We start from the raw sequence: 12,281 nt of genomic DNA on the forward strand, positions 1-12,281 counted from the left end.
TCGACATCTAACAATATTGGCTCTGCTTCTAACTAGGGCCAGAATTGTAAAATGGTCTTATGAATTAGCGATTTCGCTCCAATTCACATTCCAAGTAATATTCGGCATGCTAATTACGTTGCCGATTGCCAAATTGCATTATCTCTTATAGTTTCCGAGATATGGACTATTGAAATTTTACACCTTAGAGTCTGTTTCTAACTGGGGTCAAAATTGTAAAATGGTCTTACGAATTAGCGATTTCGTTCCAATTCACATTCCAAGTAATATTCGGCATGCTAATTACGCTGCCGATTGCCAAATTGCATTATCTCTTATAGTTTCCGAGATATGGACTATCGACATCTAACAATATTGGCTCTGCTTCTAACTTGGGCCAGAATTGTAAAATGGTCTTATGAATTAGCGATTTCGCTCCAATTCACATTCCAAGTAATATTCGGCATGCTGATTACGCTGCCGATTGCCAAATTGCATTATCTCTTATAGTTTCCGAGATATGGACTATCGACATCTAACAATATTGGCTCTGCTTCTAACTTGAGCCAGAATTGTAAAATGGTCTTATGAGTTAGCGATTTGGCTTCAATTCACATTCTAAGTAATATTCGGCATGCTAATTACGTTGCCGATTGCCAAATTGCATTATCTCTTATAGTTTCCGAGATATGGACAATCGAAATTTTACACCTTAGAGTCTGTTTCTAACTTCGGTCAAAATTGTAAAATGGTCTTACGAATTAGCGATTTCGTTCCAATTCACATTCCAAGTAATACTCGGCATGCTAATTACGTTGCCGATTGCCAAATTGCATTATCTCTTATAGTTTCCGAGATATGGACTATCGACATCTGAAAATATTGGCTCTGCTTCTAACTTGGGCCAGAATTGTAAAATGGTCTTACGAATTAACGATTTCGTTCCAATTCACATTCCAAGTAATATTCGGCATGCTAATTACATTGCCGGTTGCCAAATTGCATTATCTCTTATAGTTTCCGAGATATGGACTATCGACATCTGACAAAATTGGCTCTGCTTCTAACTTGGGCCAGAATTGTAAAATGGTCTTATTAATTAGCGATTTCGTTCCAATTCACATTCCAAGTAATATTCGGCATGCTAATCACGCTGCCGATTGCCAAATTGCATTATCTCTTATAGTTTCCGAGATATGGACTATCGAAATTTTACACCTTAGAGTCTGTTTCTAACTGGGGCCAGAATTGTAAAATGGTCTTATGAATTAGCGATTTCTTTCCAATTCACATTCCAAGTAATATTCGGCATGCTAATTACGTTGCCGATTGCCAAATTGCATTATCTCTTTTAGTTTCCGAGATATGGACTATCGACATCTAACAATATTGGCTCTGCTTCTAACTTGGGCCAGAATTGTAAAATGGTCTTATGAGTTAGCGATTTCGCTCCAATTCACATTCTAAGTAATATTCGGCATGCTAATTACGTTGCCGATTGCCAAATTGCATTATCTCTTATAGTTTCCGAGATATGGACTATCGACATCTAACAATATAGGCTCTGCTTCTAACTTGGGCCAGAATTGTAAAATGGTCTTACGAATTAGCGATTTCGTTTCAATTCACATTCCAAGTAATATTCGGAATGCTAATTACGTTGCCGATTGCCAAATTGCATTATCTCTTATAGTTTCCGAGATATGGACTATCGACATCTGACAATATTGGCTCTGCTTCTAACTTGGGCCAGAATTGTAAAATGGTCTTATTAATTAGCGATTTCGCTCCAATTCACATTCCAAGTAATATTCGGCATGCTAATTACGTTGCCGATTGCCAAATTGCATTATCTCTTATAGTTTCCGAGATATGGACTATCGACATCTAACAATATTGGCTCTGCTTCTAACTAGGGCCAGAATTGTAAAATGGTCTTATGAATTAGCGATTTCGCTCCAATTCACATTCCAAGTAATATTCGGCATGCTAATTACGTTGCCGATTGCCAAATTGCATTATCTCTTATAGTTTCCGAGATATGGACTATTGAAATTTTACACCTTAGAGTCTGTTTCTAACTGGGGTCAAAATTGTAAAATGGTCTTACGAATTAGCGATTTCGTTCCAATTCACATTCCAAGTAATATTCGGCATGCTAATTACGCTGCCGATTGCCAAATTGCATTATCTCTTATAGTTTCCGAGATATGGACTATCGACATCTAACAATATTGGCTCTTCTTCTAACTTGGGCCAGAATTGTAAAATGGTCTTATGAATTAGCGATTTCGCTCCAATTCACATTCCAAGTAATATTCGGCATGCTAATTACGCTGCCGATTGCCAAATTGCATTATCTCTTATAGTTTCCGAGATATGGACTATCGACATCTGAAAATATTGGCTCTGCTTCTAACTTGGGCCAGAATTGTAAAATGGTCTTACGAATTAACGATTTCGTTCCAATTCACATTCCAAGTAATATTCGGCATGCTAATTACGTTGCCGATTGCCAAATTGCATTATCTCTTATAGTTTCCGAGATATGGACTATCGACATCTGACAAAATTGGCTCTGCTTCTAACTTGAGCCAGAATTGTAAAATGGTCTTATGAATTAGCGATTTCGCTCCAATTCACATTCCAAGTAATATTCGGCATGCTAATTACGCTGCCGATTGCCAAATTGCATTATCTCTTATAGTTTCCGAGATATGGACTATCGACATCTGACAATATTGGCTCTGCTTCTAACTTGGGCCAGAATTGTAAAATGGTCTTATGAATTAGCGATTTCGCTCCAATTCACATTCCAAGTAATATTCGGCATGCTAATTACGTTGCCGATTTCCAAATTGCATTATCTCTTATAGTTTCCGAGATATGGACTATCGAAATTTTACACCTTAGAGTCTGTTTCTAACTGGGGCCAGAATTGTAAAATGGTCTTATGAATTAGCGATTTCGTTCCAATTCATATTCCAAGTAATATTCGGCATGCTATTTACGCTGCCGATTGCCAAATTGCATTATCTCTTATAGTTTCCGAGATATGGACTATCGACATCTAACAATATAGGCTCTGCTTCTAACTTGGGCCAGAATTATAAAATGGTCTTACGAATTAGCGATTTCGTTCCAATCCACATTCCAAGTAATATTCGGAATGCTAATTACGTTGCCGATTGCCAAATTGCATTATCTCTTATAGTTTCCGAGATATGGACTATCGACATCTGACAATATTGGCTCTGCTTCTAACTTGGGCCAGAATTGTAAAATGGTCTTATGAATTAGCGATTTCGCTCCAATTCACATTCCAAGTAATATTCGGCATGCTAATTACGTTGCCGATTGCCAAATTGCATTATCTCTTATAGTTTCCGAGATATGGACTATCGACATCTAACAATATTGGCTCTGCTTCTAACTAGGGCCAGAATTGTAAAATGGTCTTATGAATTAGCGATTTCGCTCCAATTCACATTCCAAGTAATATTCGGCATGCTAATTACGTTGCCGATTGCCAAATTGCATTATCTCTTATAGTTTCCGAGATATGGACTATTGAAATTTTACACCTTAGAGTCTGTTTCTAACTGGGGTCAAAATTGTAAAATGGTCTTAAGAATTAGCGATTTCGTTCCAATTCACATTCCAAGTAATATTCGGCATGCTAATTACGCTGCCGATTGCCAAATTGCATTATCTCTTATAGTTTCCGAGATATGGACTATCGGCATCTAACAATATTGGCTCTGCTTCTAACTTGGGCCAGAATTGTAAAATGGTCTTATGAATTAGCGATTTCGCTCCAATTCACATTCCAAGTAATATTCGGCATGCTAATTACGCTGCCGATTGCCAAATTGCATTATCTCTTATAGTTTCCGAGATATGGACTATCGACATCTAACAATATTGGCTCTGCTTCTAACTTGAGCCAGAATTGTAAAATGGTCTTATGAGTTAGCGATTTCGCTTAAATTCACATTCTAAGTAATATTCGGCATGCTAATTACGTTGCCGATTGCCAAATTGTATTATCTCTTATAGTTTCCGAGATATGGACAATCGAAATTTTACACCTTAGAGTCTGTTTCTAACTGGGGTCAAAATTGTAAAATGGTCTTACGAATTAGCGATTTCGTTCCAATTCACATTCCAAGTAATACTCGGCATGCTAATTACGTTGACGATTGCCAAATTGCATTATCTCTTATAGTTTCCGAGATATGGACTATCGACATCTGAAAATATTGGCTCTGCTTCTAACTTGGGCCAGAATTGTAAAATGGTCTTACGAATTAACGATTTCGTTCCAATTCACATTCCAAGTAATATTCGGCATGCTAATTACGTTGCCGATTGCCAAATTGCATTATCTCTTATAGTTTCCGAGATATGGACTATCGACATCTGACAAAATTGGCTCTGCTTCTAACTTGGGCCAGAATTGTAAAATGGTCTTATGAATTAGCGATTTCGTCCCAATTCACATTCCAAGTAATATTCGGCGTGCTAATTACGCTGCCGATTGCCAAATTGCATTATCTCTTATAGTTTCCGAGATATGGACTATCGACATCTGACAATATTGGCTCTGCTTCTAACTTGGGCCAGAATTGTAAAATGGTCTTATGAATTAGCGATTTCGCTCCAATTCACATTTCAAGTAATATTCGGCATGCTAATTACGTTGCCGATTGCCAAATTGCATTATCTCTTATAGTTTCCGAGATATGGACTATCGAAATTTTACACCTTAGAGTCTGTTTCTAACTGGGGCCAGAATTGTAAAATGGTCTTATGAATTAGCGATTTCTTTCCAATTCACATTCCAAGTAATATTCGGCATGCTAATTACGTTGCCGATTGCCAAATTGCATTATCTCTTATAGTTTCCGAGATATGGACTATCGACATCTAACAATATTGGCTCTGCTTCTAACTTGGGCCAGAATTGTAAAATGGTCTTATGAGTTAGCGATTTCGCTCCAATTCACATTCTAAGTAATATTCGGCATGCTAATTACGTTGCCGATTGCCAAATTGCATTATCTCTTATAGTTTCCGAGATATGGACTATCGACATCTAACAATATAGGCTCTGCTTCTAACTTGGGCCAGAATTGTAAAATGGTCTTACGAATTAGCGATTTCGTTTCAATTCACATTCCAAGTAATATTCGGAATGCTAATTACGTTGCCGATTGCCAAATTGCATTATCTCTTATAGTTTCCGAGATATGGACTATCGACATCTGACAATATTGGCTCTGCTTCTAACTTGGGCCAGAATTGTAAAATGGTCTTATTAATTAGCGATTTCGCTCCAATTCACATTCCAAGTAATATTCGGCATGCTAATTACGTTGCCGATTGCCAAATTGCATTATCTCTTATAGTTTCCGAGATATGGACTATCGACATCTAACAATATTGGCTCTGCTTCTAACTAGGGCCAGAATTGTAAAATGGTCTTATGAATTAGCGATTTCGCTCCAATTCACATTCCAAGTAATATTCGGCATGCTAATTACGTTGCCGATTGCCAAATTGCATTATCTCTTATAGTTTCCGAGATATGGACTATCGACATCTGACAAAATTGGCTCTGCTTCTAACTTGAGCCAGAATTGTAAAATGGTCTTATGAATTAGCGATTTCGCTCCAATTCACATTCCAAGTAATATTCGGCATGCTAATTACGCTGCCGATTGCCAAATTGCATTATCTCTTATAGTTTCCGAGATATGGACTATCGACATCTGACAATATTGGCTCTGCTTCTAACTTGGGCCAGAATTGTAAAATGGTCTTATGAATTAGCGATTTCGCTCCAATTCACATTCCAAGTAATATTCGGCATGCTAATTACGTTGCCGATTTCCAAATTGCATTATCTCTTATAGTTTCCGAGATATGGACTATCGAAATTTTACACCTTAGAGTCTGTTTCTAACTGGGGCCAGAATTGTAAAATGGTCTTATGAATTAGCGATTTCGTTCCAATTCATATTCCAAGTAATATTCGGCATGCTATTTACGCTGCCGATTGCCAAATTGCATTATCTCTTATAGTTTCCGAGATATGGACTATCGACATCTAACAATATAGGCTCTGCTTCTAACTTGGGCCAGAATTATAAAATGGTCTTACGAATTAGCGATTTCGTTCCAATCCACATTCCAAGTAATATTCGGAATGCTAATTACGTTGCCGATTGCCAAATTGCATTATCTCTTATAGTTTCCGAGATATGGACTATCGACATCTGACAATATTGGCTCTGCTTCTAACTTGGGCCAGAATTGTAAAATGGTCTTATGAATTAGCGATTTCGCTCCAATTCACATTCCAAGTAATATTCGGCATGCTAATTACGTTGCCGATTGCCAAATTGCATTATCTCTTATAGTTTCCGAGATATGGACTATCGACATCTAACAATATTGGCTCTGCTTCTAACTAGGGCCAGAATTGTAAAATGGTCTTATGAATTAGCGATTTCGCTCCAATTCACATTCCAAGTAATATTCGGCATGCTAATTACGTTGCCGATTGCCAAATTGCATTATCTCTTATAGTTTCCGAGATATGGACTATTGAAATTTTACACCTTAGAGTCTGTTTCTAACTGGGGTCAAAATTGTAAAATGGTCTTAAGAATTAGCGATTTCGTTCCAATTCACATTCCAAGTAATATTCGGCATGCTAATTACGCTGCCGATTGCCAAATTGCATTATCTCTTATAGTTTCCGAGATATGGACTATCGGCATCTAACAATATTGGCTCTGCTTCTAACTTGGGCCAGAATTGTAAAATGGTCTTATGAATTAGCGATTTCGCTCCAATTCACATTCCAAGTAATATTCGGCATGCTAATTACGCTGCCGATTGCCAAATTGCATTATCTCTTATAGTTTCCGAGATATGGACTATCGACATCTAACAATATTGGCTCTGCTTCTAACTTGAGCCAGAATTGTAAAATGGTCTTATGAGTTAGCGATTTCGCTTAAATTCACATTCTAAGTAATATTCGGCATGCTAATTACGTTGCCGATTGCCAAATTGTATTATCTCTTATAGTTTCCGAGATATGGACAATCGAAATTTTACACCTTAGAGTCTGTTTCTAACTGGGGTCAAAATTGTAAAATGGTCTTACGAATTAGCGATTTCGTTCCAATTCACATTCCAAGTAATACTCGGCATGCTAATTACGTTGACGATTGCCAAATTGCATTATCTCTTATAGTTTCCGAGATATGGACTATCGACATCTGAAAATATTGGCTCTGCTTCTAACTTGGGCCAGAATTGTAAAATGGTCTTACGAATTAACGATTTCGTTCCAATTCACATTCCAAGTAATATTCGGCATGCTAATTACGTTGCCGATTGCCAAATTGCATTATCTCTTATAGTTTCCGAGATATGGACTATCGACATCTGACAAAATTGGCTCTGCTTCTAACTTGGGCCAGAATTGTAAAATGGTCTTATGAATTAGCGATTTCGTCCCAATTCACATTCCAAGTAATATTCGGCGTGCTAATTACGCTGCCGATTGCCAAATTGCATTATCTCTTATAGTTTCCGAGATATGGACTATCGACATCTGACAATATTGGCTCTGCTTCTAACTTGGGCCAGAATTGTAAAATGGTCTTATGAATTAGCGATTTCGCTCCAATTCACATTTCAAGTAATATTCGGCATGCTAATTACGTTGCCGATTGCCAAATTGCATTATCTCTTATAGTTTCCGAGATATGGACTATCGAAATTTTACACCTTAGAGTCTGTTTCTAACTGGGGCCAGAATTGTAAAATGGTCTTATGAATTAGCGATTTCTTTCCAATTCACATTCCAAGTAATATTCGGCATGCTAATTACGTTGCCGATTGCCAAATTGCATTATCTCTTATAGTTTCCGAGATATGGACTATCGACATCTAACAATATTGGCTCTGCTTCTAACTTGGGCCAGAATTGTAAAATGGTCTTATGAGTTAGCGATTTCGCTCCAATTCACATTCTAAGTAATATTCGGCATGCTAATTACGTTGCCGATTGCCAAATTGCATTATCTCTTATAGTTTCCGAGATATGGACTATCGACATCTAACAATATAGGCTCTGCTTCTAACTTGGGCCAGAATTGTAAAATGGTCTTACGAATTAGCGATTTCGTTTCAATTCACATTCCAAGTAATATTCGGAATGCTAATTACGTTGCCGATTGCCAAATTGCATTATCTCTTATAGTTTCCGAGATATGGACTATCGACATCTGACAATATTGGCTCTGCTTCTAACTTGGGCCAGAATTGTAAAATGGTCTTATTAATTAGCGATTTCGCTCCAATTCACATTCCAAGTAATATTCGGCATGCTAATTACGTTGCCGATTGCCAAATTGCATTATCTCTTATAGTTTCCGAGATATGGACTATCGACATCTAACAATATTGGCTCTGCTTCTAACTAGGGCCAGAATTGTAAAATGGTCTTATGAATTAGCGATTTCGCTCCAATTCACATTCCAAGTAATATTCGGCATGCTAATTACGTTGCCGATTGCCAAATTGCTTTATCTCTTATAGTTTCCGAGATATGGACTATTGAAATTTTACACCTTAGAGTCTGTTTCTAACTGGGGTCAAAATTGTAAAATGGTCTTACGAATTAGCGATTTCGTTCCAATTCACATTCCAAGTAATATTCGGCATGCTAATTACGCTGCCGATTGCCAAATTGCATTATCTCTTATAGTTTCCGAGATATGGACTATCGACATCTAACAATATTGGCTCTTCTTCTAACTTGGGCCAGAATTGTAAAATGGTCTTATGAATTAGCGATTTCGCTCCAATTCACATTCCAAGTAATATTCGGCATGCTGATTACGCTGCCGATTGCCAAATTGCATTATCTCTTATAGTTTCCGAGATATGGACTATCGACATCTGAAAATATTGGCTCTGCTTCTAACTTGGGCCAGAATTGTAAAATGGTCTTACGAATTAACGATTTCGTTCCAATTCACATTCCAAGTAATATTCGGCATGCTAATTACGTTGCCGATTGCCAAATTGCATTATCTCTTATAGTTTCCGAGATATGGACTATCGACATCTGACAAAATTGGCTCTGCTTCTAACTTGGGCCAGAATTGTAAAATGGTCTTATGAATTAGCGATTTCGCTCCAATTCACATTCCAAGTAATATTCGGCATGCTAATTACGCTGCCGATTGCCAAATTGCATTATCTCTTATAGTTTCCGAGATATGGACTATCGACATCTGACAATATTGGCTCTGCTTCTAACTTGGGCCAGAATTGTAAAATGGTCTTATGAATTAGCGATTTCGCTCCAATTCACATTCCAAGTAATATTCGGCATGCTAATTACGTTGCCGATTGCCAAATTGCATTATCTCTTATAGTTTCCGAGATATGGACTATCGAAATTTTACACCTTAGAGTCTGTTTCTAACTGGGGCCACAATTGTAAAATGGTCTTATGAATTAGCGATTTCGTTCCAATTCATATTCCAAGTAATATTCGGCATGCTATTTACGCTGCCGATTGCCAAATTGCATTATCTCTTATAGTTTCCGAGATATGGACTATCGACATCTAACAATATAGGCTCTGCTTCTAACTTGGGCCAGAATTATAAAATGGTCTTACGAATTAGCGATTTCGTTCCAATCCACATTCCAAGTAATATTCGGAATGCTAATTACGTTGCCGATTGCCAAATTGCATTATCTCTTATAGTTTCCGAGATATGGACTATCGACATCTGACAATATTGGCTCTGCTTCTAACTTGGGCCAGAATTGTAAAATGGTCTTATGAATTAGCGATTTCGCTCCAATTCACATTCCAAGTAATATTCGGCATGCTAATTACGTTGCCGATTGCCAAATTGCATTATCTCTTATAGTTTCCGAGATATGGACTATCGACATCTAACAATATTGGCTCTGCTTCTAACTAGGGCCAGAATTGTAAAATGGTCTTATGAATTAGCGATTTCGCTCCAATTCACATTCCAAGTAATATTCGGCATGCTAATTACGTTGCCGATTGCCAAATTGCATTATCTCTTATAGTTTCCGAGATATGGACTATTGAAATTTTACACCTTAGAGTCTGTTTCTAACTGGGGTCAAAATTGTAAAATGGTCTTACGAATTAGCGATTTCGTTCCAATTCACATTCCAAGTAATATTCGGCATGCTAATTACGCTGCCGATTGCCAAATTGCATTATCTCTTATAGTTTCCGAGATATGGACTATCGACATCTAACAATATTGGCTCTGCTTCTAACTTGGGCCAGAATTGTAAAATGGTCTTATGAATTAGCGATTTCGCTCCAATTCACATTCCAAGTAATATTCGGCATGCTAATTACGCTGCCGATTGCCAAATTGCATTATCTCTTATAGTTTCCGAGATATGGACTATCGACATCTAACAATATTGGCTCTGCTTCTAACTTGAGCCAGAATTGTAAAATGGTCTTATGAGTTAGCGATTTCGCTCCAATTCACATTCTAAGTAATATTCGGCATGCTAATTACGTTGCCGATTGCCAAATTGTATTATCTCTTATAGTTTCCGAGATATGGACAATCGAAATTTTACGCCTTAGAGTCTGTTTCTAGCTGGGGTCAAAATTGTAAAATGGTCTTACGAATTAGCGATTTCGTTCCAATTCACATTCCAAGTAATACTCGGCATGCTAATTATGTTGACGATTGCCAAATTGCATTATCTCTTATAGTTTCCGAGATATGGACTATCGACATCTGACAAAATTGGCTCTGCTTCTAACTTGGGCCAGAATTGTAAAATGGTCTTATGAATTAGCGATTTCGTCCCAATTCACATTCCAAGTAATATTCGGCATGCTAATTACGCTGCTGATTGCCAAATTGCATTATCTCTTATAGTTTCCGAGATATGGACTATCGACATCTGACAATATTGGCTCTGCTTCTAACTTGGGCCAGAAATGTAAAATGGTCTTATGAATTAGCGATTTCGCTCCAATTCACATTCCAAGTAATATTCGGCATGCTAATTACGTTGCCGATTGCCAAATTGCATTATCTCTTATAGTTTCCGAGATATGGACGATCGAAATTTTACACCTTAGAGTCTGCTTCTAACTTGGGCCAGAATTGTAAAATGGTCTTATGAATTAGCGATTTCGTTTCAATTCACATTCTAAGTAATATTCGGCATGCTAATTACGTTGCCGATTGCCAAATTGCATTATCTCTTATAGTTTCCGAGATATGGACTATCGACATCTAACAATATAGGCTCTGCTTCTAACTTGGGCCAGAATTGTAAAATGGTCTTACGAATTAGCGATTTCGTTCCAATTCACATTCCAAGTAATATTCGGAATGCTAATTACGTTGCCGATTGCCAAATTGCATTATCTCTTATAGTTTCCGAGATATGGACTATCGACTTCTGACAATATTGGCTCTGCTTCTAACTTGGGCCAGAATTGTAAAATGGTCTTATGAATTAGCGATTTCGCTCCAATTCACATTCCAAGTAATATTCGGCATGCTAATTACGTTGCCGATTGCCAAATTGCATTATCTCTTATAGTTTCCGAGATATGGACTATCGACATCTAACAATATTGGCTCTGCTTCTAACTAGGGCCAGAATTGTAAAATGGTCTTATGAATTAGCGATTTCGCTCCAATTCACATTCCAAGTAATATTCGGCATGCTAATTACGTTGCCGATTGCCAAATTGCATTATCTCTTATAGTTTCCGAGATATGGACTATTGAATTTTACACCTTAGAGTCTGTTTCTAACTGGGGTCAAAATTGTAAAATGGTCTTACGAATTAGCGATTTCGTTCCAATTCACATTCCAAGTAATATTCGGCGTGCTAATTACGCTGCCGATTGCCAAATTGCATTATCTCTTATAGTTTCCGAGATATGGACTATCGACATCTAACAATATTGGCTCTGCTTCTAACTTCGGCCAGAATTGTAAAATGGTCTTATGAATTAGCGATTGCGCTCCAATTCACATTCCAAGTAATATTCGGCATGCTAATTACGCTGCCGATTGCCAAATTGCATTATCTCTTATAGTTTCCGAGATATGGACTATCGACATCTAACAATATTGGCTCTGCTTCTAACTTGAGCCAGAATTGTAAAATGGTCTTATGAGTTAGCGATTTCGCTCCAATTCACATTCTAAGTAATATTCGGCATGCTAAT

Source organism: Rhynchophorus ferrugineus, unplaced genomic scaffold (genome assembly GCF_030347505.1).
Source record: "Rhynchophorus ferrugineus isolate W39M unplaced genomic scaffold, kcgeb_rfMv2 rfM3, whole genome shotgun sequence".
NCBI classification, from domain to species: Eukaryota; Metazoa; Arthropoda; class Insecta; order Coleoptera; family Curculionidae; genus Rhynchophorus; species Rhynchophorus ferrugineus.